Source organism: Acipenser ruthenus, chromosome 1 (assembly GCF_902713425.1).
Source record: "Acipenser ruthenus chromosome 1, fAciRut3.2 maternal haplotype, whole genome shotgun sequence".
Taxonomy (NCBI): Eukaryota; Metazoa; Chordata; class Actinopteri; order Acipenseriformes; family Acipenseridae; genus Acipenser; species Acipenser ruthenus.
The window spans coordinates 25,551,820-25,560,347 of NC_081189.1; the positions used below are offsets into that span (position 1 = coordinate 25,551,820).

At 36.9% G+C, this 8,528-nt stretch overlaps 1 long non-coding RNA gene across 1 annotated transcript in view; it reads left to right on the forward strand.

Moving 5' to 3' along the window:
- The first annotated feature begins 2,293 nt into the window (after nucleotides 1–2,293).
- Nucleotides 2,294–8,528, forward strand: part of LOC131736908 (uncharacterized) — a 13,980-nt gene continuing 7,745 nt past the window's right edge. The window contains exons 1-5 of the long non-coding RNA XR_009328496.1: nucleotides 2,294–2,547; nucleotides 4,226–4,344; nucleotides 5,015–5,080; nucleotides 6,075–6,149; nucleotides 7,982–8,044. This is a non-coding gene — a long non-coding RNA (uncharacterized LOC131736908). The remainder of the gene's footprint in view (nucleotides 2,548–4,225; nucleotides 4,345–5,014; nucleotides 5,081–6,074; nucleotides 6,150–7,981; nucleotides 8,045–8,528) is intronic.

The following is an 8,528-nucleotide window of genomic DNA, read 5'->3' on the forward strand; positions in this document are numbered from 1 at the left end:
TTTATATGGGAGCTGTGACCTGTGGTAATGCATTACAGTGCCGTTGTATATGCACTTAGGGATATAAAATATAATGATAGCAAATAACATACACATAACATTAAAGATTAATGACAGGTTCACAGTTAGGTGGTGACTTTGTGAAGTGATGAGACACAACAGAAGCAATACACCTTTCTTAAAGGACATCCTATAACAGTTTTTTTTTACCTCCATTTCAAGGTAGTCTGGCATGTGTAGCTGTCCTTTCTCACCTCACACAATAAGCTACACAGGGAAACAAGGTAAATACATCAAATAAAACAAGAAAAACAGCAATACTAGACAAGAAAAGACAAAACAAACTTATATAGCGACATTCATGGCCAGAGCTATCCCAAGGCACTTTACAGCATAAAAGAACTACCCCATGGGCAAGTATCAAACAACATGCTCTATAAACGGCTATGTAATTACTAGGTTAAACAGATAAGTGTTTAGTTTTGATTTGAAAGCGTTGAGTCCCTGCCAGACTTAGGAAGAGATTTCCACAGCCTAAGGGCATGACACCTGAAAGCTTTGGGTGCACAGTCTGGCTCTGTATTCTTGTCACATACAAGCATCCTCAAACACAAGGTGCAACCAAAGATAAAAGTCAGCGTCGGTCTGGAAGCTACTGAAAAACAGAACAGGACTGCTGCAGTTTTGTAAAAACGTTGTATACAAGTTGTTGGTCTCAATTTTACACTCATATCAGCGATCTGCAGAAAACTCCTATCAGAAAAGCCCCTAGTGTAGATTTCAGTTGTTTTTACAGCTTCCTGTGGGCACTCATTTATTAAAGCCTGATCAATAGTAGGCTGAAACTAGATTGAACATGATCAAATTACTAATACTGTGGGGGAAAGTATTATTAGTTTACTTCTTTTAAAAGACATCTGTTGCCAATAAATATATAAACAAATACAAACATGAACCATACAGTGATATAAAACACAGCAATATTTTATATTGCTCGCTATTCCACTGGGTGGTGGAGTTAAAAATATTCTTCAGAGGAACAGCTTCTCTAAACATTTCCTAATGAACACAATCCACCATAGCTGGGCGGCTGGCTGCTCTCTGGAGGATAGTTACAGTGTACTGCCTGCCTTCTCTGTTCCAGCAGCTGCTGTTTGATGTGGATCTCTGAGGGGACAGCCATGCAAATCCTTCCAAATCCAGAAGCCGAGATGAAGGAAGGATTTCAACAGAAACCTCTCCAGGCTAAAGTGTTCCTTTGAGGGGTTTGAGGGGATGAAATAGCAGGGGAGGGAAACAACTTTCTACCTACTGGCACTTTCGCTGGTGTAACAGAAGGTGCGCATACCCCCTGCTGAGAAGATATATGAAATCTGAGGATCATGATGCCTGGTCCTAAAGAAAAAGAATGGAAGTGGTTTATAGTACACCATTCTGACAAACATATGCCTCCTGTGTGCCCCTGCAACAGGAAATGATCTGACTGGTCCCTCTCATGCATGAGCACTGAATCGCTTATTCTAGGTTCTTGAGAGACGACAGGCCTACACATGTCCAACATGTCTGTATGTTAAGGGGTTAAGGGACATATACACAGTCACATGTAAACTCTAATTACTACAAACAAGAACAACAGTTAAGCACATAGTAGTTTATTTCCATGTGGGGAATTACTAAGGAATTGTATTTCATATTTAAATAATCCCTTTGTGCCTTGATGTTCAGATTACATATATATATATATATATATATATATATATATATATATATATATATATATATTAAAAACTCTGTTGTTTTCTAATTGTACAGTACTAATGCAAATATATGAACCACTTTAGAGCCACCTCTACTGGGAACACTTTTCTAGTGCATACTGTAAGTACTTCTCATTCTACTGTTCAAAATAGCTTTTAAGGCCTTTCATCTATAAATAAATCCCTTAAATGAATGGACATAGATGCCTATGGAATCCAACATTACATCTTGAACTAAATAATGATCCTATTTATATAAGAGATAGTGGAATCCCTAATGCTTTTGGATAAACCACAACAACAATATCCTGCTTTATACTGTCCTTTAGTTGTCAGAATCACAAGCTGCAGGTGATCTAGTCTCAGTTGCCCAATTGATTGTGTAATAATAGACGCCAAGTACATAACATGTATATTACTTATTTTTGTTGTCAGATGTATTTAGTGGTGTCGAGCTGGCTGAGCGCTCCGACACTTTAAGTTGGATGTATTTGTTTATTCGTGTCAACGCTACACGTATGGTACACCTCGAAGCCGCCGTTGGAAGTCGAAGTTGGCGGCCGGAATTGCTGACGCCAGCCGCCGTCGCAGTCGGAATTTTTGTGGCTGACAATTGAAGAAACCAATAGCGGCAGCCGCAAGACCAATTCTGAGTCTTTACTGGCAGGCAAGATCTGCGGCCCCGCTTCTCAGAGTGACTTTTCATCCGAGTCATGCGCTGGGAATCATGGGAGCCATAGTTATTCTACAGCATCGTGAACGGATTTGGTGGTGCGCAAAAGCATAGTAGGTACTGTCATATAAACTATTTCTAAATGTTATTGTATCTGTAGTTTTAATACTGAGTTTTATGAAACAATGATAGGTGTCTTCAATTTTCTATCCGCTGCCTCGTTGGTTTTACATGTCGTGTTTCAAAAAGCGTATGATTTAAATTACTAATGGCTTATTTTACTAAAATAAACCCCCTTCACACGAATTTCCAAATTTAAAAGCACGCGGATGGACAGCAACTTACTAAAACACTTATCTAAATGAATAAAATAGAAAAACGTCTTGATGAATTAGTCCTAATCGTAGTGAATATATAATTCTATAAAGCAAGAGTTTACAGCCACTTCACTACTCGGTAAAAAATATTATTCTTAGATTGGGTTTCAGTCTTTTCTTTGTGCAAAGAAACGAAATAATAACCATGTTTTTTGTAGGTTGCTCACAAAATAATGCTTTATATTAAAAGGACAACACATTTTTATATTGGAAAAAGCTTTGTGTGGAGTGCATGTTGTGAGTATGTTATCATGACTATGTTACTATGCAAAAAACAAAAAGAAAAAAAAAAACATTTTAAGATAATTCTGAACAGCATTGTGTACTAGCTGCCATTTATTTAAATAAATGTATTTATTGTTTGTAGATAGATTTTGAGAAGTTGCAGCCAGCAGGGAGGTGTAGGGCTCTATCGCTCATGTCAAGTTCCAGGGGAATGAAAAAAAAAAGGTTTGTTAGTACTGCCCCCATTAACCCACAATGAAAGGTACATAGTATCTAAATATAGACCTTATGGCAACTTATGTTTCTGGTGCATTAAAATCATAAAAAAAAAAAAAAAAACATTTTGTTTTTTTTAGTTCATTATTTTTATTGCGAAGTTGAAAAAAAATTAGTCACATTTTGTCCTGTCACTGACGTCGTAATTATTCAACTAACTAAGTTATCTTCTTTTTAATGTTAGTCAATGTATTTTTAGTGGGTTTTGACTTTCTTGCCACTCAAATTAACTCTGCTTGTCTTGCAACAATTAAGAACTGTTACCCAATTAAAACAGAAAACGGATGTATTTTCTTAGAAGAGCTAATCTTTGAAAGTGTACTGCGCATTATAGATAATTCACCACAAGAAAACATTTATGTATTTTATGCTGGTGATCAAATCCTTACCTGGTTGAATGGAAAGGGGAAAGTCGGCACCTATGGCTGGTTGAATGATCTGCCACTGATGTGTTGTCTAATTTACTCTGTATGAATAGGGGCTTTGTACAAAAAAACAAACCTGCAGTAACTGTCAATAAAGCAAGGCCACCACTCTCAGCAAGGTATTTCTATCGTTCTGGAGGGATACATCACCACTCCTCAGTGATTACTGCTTCTACAGTAAGTCCTTCAGGGAACTTGGGGGTGAGAGCTGCTGTATAGCAAGTCTGGTCTCAAAACATATGGTGTAATGTTACGTCATCATTGTATCATCTAAGAATTTTTAAGGCTCATGAAACAAAATATGTTGACTTAATTGAGATTTCAATTCACCTGCAACTATAATACACTTTATTTTAGCAGACATACAGTACTGACAATTGTCTTTTCAATATGAAAATACACTTAAAGAAATTGTTAACAAAATAATTTATAAGTGCATATGTGTCCTTTTCATAAACTGTAGGTCTGAAATGACCTAATCTGTGCTTTCAGGTAGTTTTGCACTTCCCTAGTCATTTCACCTGAAGGATGAAATTGCCCCCACCACTTCAACAATTTCTTTAACCAGCGAGCTGCTTCCCCTTTTGACTGACATGAACCAGAAGACAAAGGTGAAATTAACTAAGTGCAAGTCTAACATAATTTGTGAGAGAAAGGCATGACAACTAATAACTTTCTTTAATCTTGTGTAGTAGCAGATCTTTCTTTAAATGAAAATATATGTTTGGAAAAACATTCTTTCAAAACTGCACATTTGAGACCTATATTTCTTATGGATGTACACAATTGTTAATATTTCTTGTTAGCTACAATCACTTTTAAGAAACATGTTAAAAGGAGTGTCTACTATAATCTATAACTGATGTAGCCCATGGGTTTAAAGGGTATGAAAAGGGAAATTGATAGTTTGTTTTAGTTCTACACAATGAATCAAAAGAGAGGATGTCATTACTTGTATGGTTAATGCTAAATATGTGTTAATTGGTCAATTAAACTATTATCCCTAGTGGTAATTAGCTAATTTTGAATTTGTGTCTGGGGTGGGGCAGTGGAACAAAGGACAAATACACAGAAGTATTTTTGTAAAGGGGCTGAACTGGAGAGAGACAGAGAGACATTTGTGACTTGAGACCTGTTGTTTAAACCTGCTGTTCCTCTAAATGCCATTAACCTCAAAGAACCATACATCTTTTCCCATCCGAAATGTTATGTGATTCCTGATCCATGTTTTGTTCCTGTTGGATTGAATGAGAAGCAACACGTTTTTCTATGTGTCTGCAGGGTGGAATAATTGACTGCCTTTCTGAATGTGTGGATAAAGAAACCGCTCAAACTGTCTGGAACTTTGTAAGCAATACTAATCGACGATGATAGTAAAATTGGAATACTTTCAGACACTTAAGTTCGATTATTTGTGTGAAGTTTGTTCAAGAAAAGGCCAGTGGTTCAACAGTCCTATTGTGACATTTATGAAACTTTGCCATCCCCCATTGGATTTGCTGCACGATTGTTACACTGATAAACACACACACACACACACACACACACACACACACACACACACACACACACACACACACACACACACATATATATATATATATTAAAAGCACTTTACTTTTACATTATATTAGTTTATTGAATATCTCACACTCGTCTGATATACTGATAGTATTTTTCGATTAATTTGTCAAGATTTATTTAAGCCTCACACTGGTGGGTCTTTTCAGAAAGTAGGTCACGTTGCAAATTTCTTCAGCTAATGGCCTGTAAACCTTGATCAGACCCAGCCTCCATCCCCTCCTCCCTTCAACACATGGAGATACATTTTGAAGGTCTTGGTTCATATCTGGTATCCAGGGACAAAGGACAGCCAGACCAGAGATGTCTGTATGTAATAAATTCACAGTGTAAATCAAAATCAGAAGGTTTTCCTAAAGCTGCTAAATTCCAGATGTAATATTGCGTGCCCTATTAAATCAAAGCAATGCCAGTGCAAGTCTAACAGAGCCAATGACATTTTTAAATTAAAACAGAAGCCCTTGAGTCACTTCAAAGTAGAAACTTATGAGGTACTTATAAGGACAGCACCTAGAGAATGTGGTGTCTTTCACAGATAGTGTTGCTACAACTATTTAAATAACGTTCCTGTAATTGTTATTTTCGTTGTTAACATCTAGGCACGTTTTTACATTTATAAACGTAAACTCTCTCTCAAAGGTCTTTTCAAGATGTCTGCTTAGTGGACTTGCTACCTGTATTCCTGAAGAGACATGCCCCAATGAAGCTTGGGTAGTGATGACAGTGTGGTTTCAATCTCTCTCTCTCTTTTTTCAAATAGTTTCACACAATTGGGACTACCCTGGAGAATAATCCCAACTGGTCTACGTGAAGGGATGTAAACTAAATAAACATGGTCTGTATGGGTTTTATAGTTTTACGTAAGATTTATAATTGTGTGTTTAAAGTTGTGGATGAACATATGAAATACAATACATTACGTCCCCAGTAAGATAGTTTTCATGTCTCTTAATACAGGATTGTTTGGAAACTATGTTGTGTTTCTGAAAGGAGAATACTCTCTCTAATCACATACGTAATCAACTGTTCCTATATATAGCCCTATCGCCTACACCTCCTCCTCCCCTGCCTTCACCTTGCAGTGTGCCTTATCCAGGGTGCCACTTGTCCTGTCCGCTGGCTATAGCTGTCAGTAATCATTGCATCACAGTTCAGCCAGCACATGGGGCGGGGGAACGTAGCGCAAAGTACCACTTATGTTGCCCTCTGGCTATAACTGTCAATAATCATTACATCACAGTTCAGCTAGCACATGGGGCGGGGGAATGTGGCACAAAGTGCCACTTGTGCTGCCCGCTGGCTATAGCTGTCATCAATCAATAATCATTACATCACAGTTCAGCCAGCACATGGGGCGGCTATAGTGCTCCAATGGGCCAAAATATAATAAATTCCTCATGGGCATGGCCATCTGTCAAATGCAATAAAGAATCGTTAAATTCAAGTCTTTTGTGGCTATCTCCTTTCTGAACTTCAGTTTCATACACTATTAATACATAAATAAATAACTCAGATGGTTTGATAATTGTATTTAAAACCTATTTATTACTGCTTTTTTTTTTTCAAAGTACCCTAGCACATTTGGGGCTACCCTGAGAATAATTCAAACTCAGATCAGTAATTCAAAGTAGTTTTACTTGAAGGAATTTATTTATTTATGTATTAATATTGTGAAAAACTGAAGATGATCCTGTATGAAGAGAAATAAGCTAACTTACTTTAAGAAAAGGGACGTATTGTATTTTTGGATTTTATCTTAATCAGCTTAATCAGTATGCAGCTCTAAATGCCATAACCTGCTTGTTACAGTGCACAGCCACCTTCCATGTCATTGCTCTCAATTCACAAAGATGAATTTAAATAAAGCACTATTTATAAAAAATAAAAAAGTGCAGATATATGATGGCAGGAGAACAAAGATTTCAATTTAAGAGAACCACATTTTTCTGCATTCTTCATTATTATTGTACCAAAGGACCAAATGAATAATGTCTGACCTTTCTGAGGCTAGATTCAATTACCATACTACTGTGCTTTTATCATTTTTATCACTAGAGAAAAATATTTTCTTCGTGAGTGCTCTGAAAAGGGAGCTAGATTTATTATAGTTATAGTTTCACATTACTAGGTATTAAAACCGGAATCCCTTTGTTATTAACAATCATACAATTAGGTGCGGTTTACAGAATAAATAGCAACTAAACTAATTAAGATCTGTAGAATCAAGTATAAACATTAATGATTCAGTGAAAACTTAATCTCAGAAAATGTATTGCAAAGGGATATAAAACACAGTGCCAGGTAAATTATTGCTTTTATACTACCCTATCAGAATTCCTTCTTCATCCAAAAAAGCTGTGGTCAGTTTCCTTTTTCTAGTAAGATTAGTCACATTTCCTCCATGAGCTTTGACCCCTTTTTAAGGTCATACACAGTGTATATTCAACCAAGGGGACTGTGTTTCTGAACCTTTCTTATCAAGCTGAGACATGTGACTGGGCAGTTGAAACGTCCTTACCTGGTACAAGGACTAAAAGTGTCTTGAAAACTGAACAAATAGTACAGTATGTATTTTTTTTGTGTAGACTAGTGTCAGGGGTTATGTTTGCATGACTTTACAAGTAAGTATATATGTTTTGTAATAACCTTCTCTTCTATACCCCACAGGTTGTTTGGATCACAGACTGACCATCGGACCGCCCCAGGAGCGCACAGGAATCACACAGACAGGTAAATAAAATGGTTGTTCTTTATTGTGTCAAACAACAAACAATCACCAGAACACAGCTTTTACACAAAGAAATGTCAACAAGAACACTTATACACCCTAAAATAACAATGGTTTTCCCAAGGATACTATAATTTAATATCCACACGGTAAGTAAAACATATAGTTCAATTCCACAGGAGGATTTAAAAATGTCGCACACTGTTTAGGAGGCAGATTAATTATGTCCACAATATCATTATAGTGTCACATGACCTTCAATGGCTGCAAAATGTCTCGTTACTCAAAAGGACAAAAGGCCTTCTCTTCTCCAAAGTGGTCTTCACCACAATACAGGCACTTTAATTTGTCCATGAAAGTCCAACTGGCTCCTTGCCAATACTTTGCATCCAGATCCCACGCCCACTTCCAGGGGGAGCTTCCTCACTCCCTCTGTGATGTTGATCCTGGAGAAACAGTGAAAACAATCCATCCTTAATACTAGCT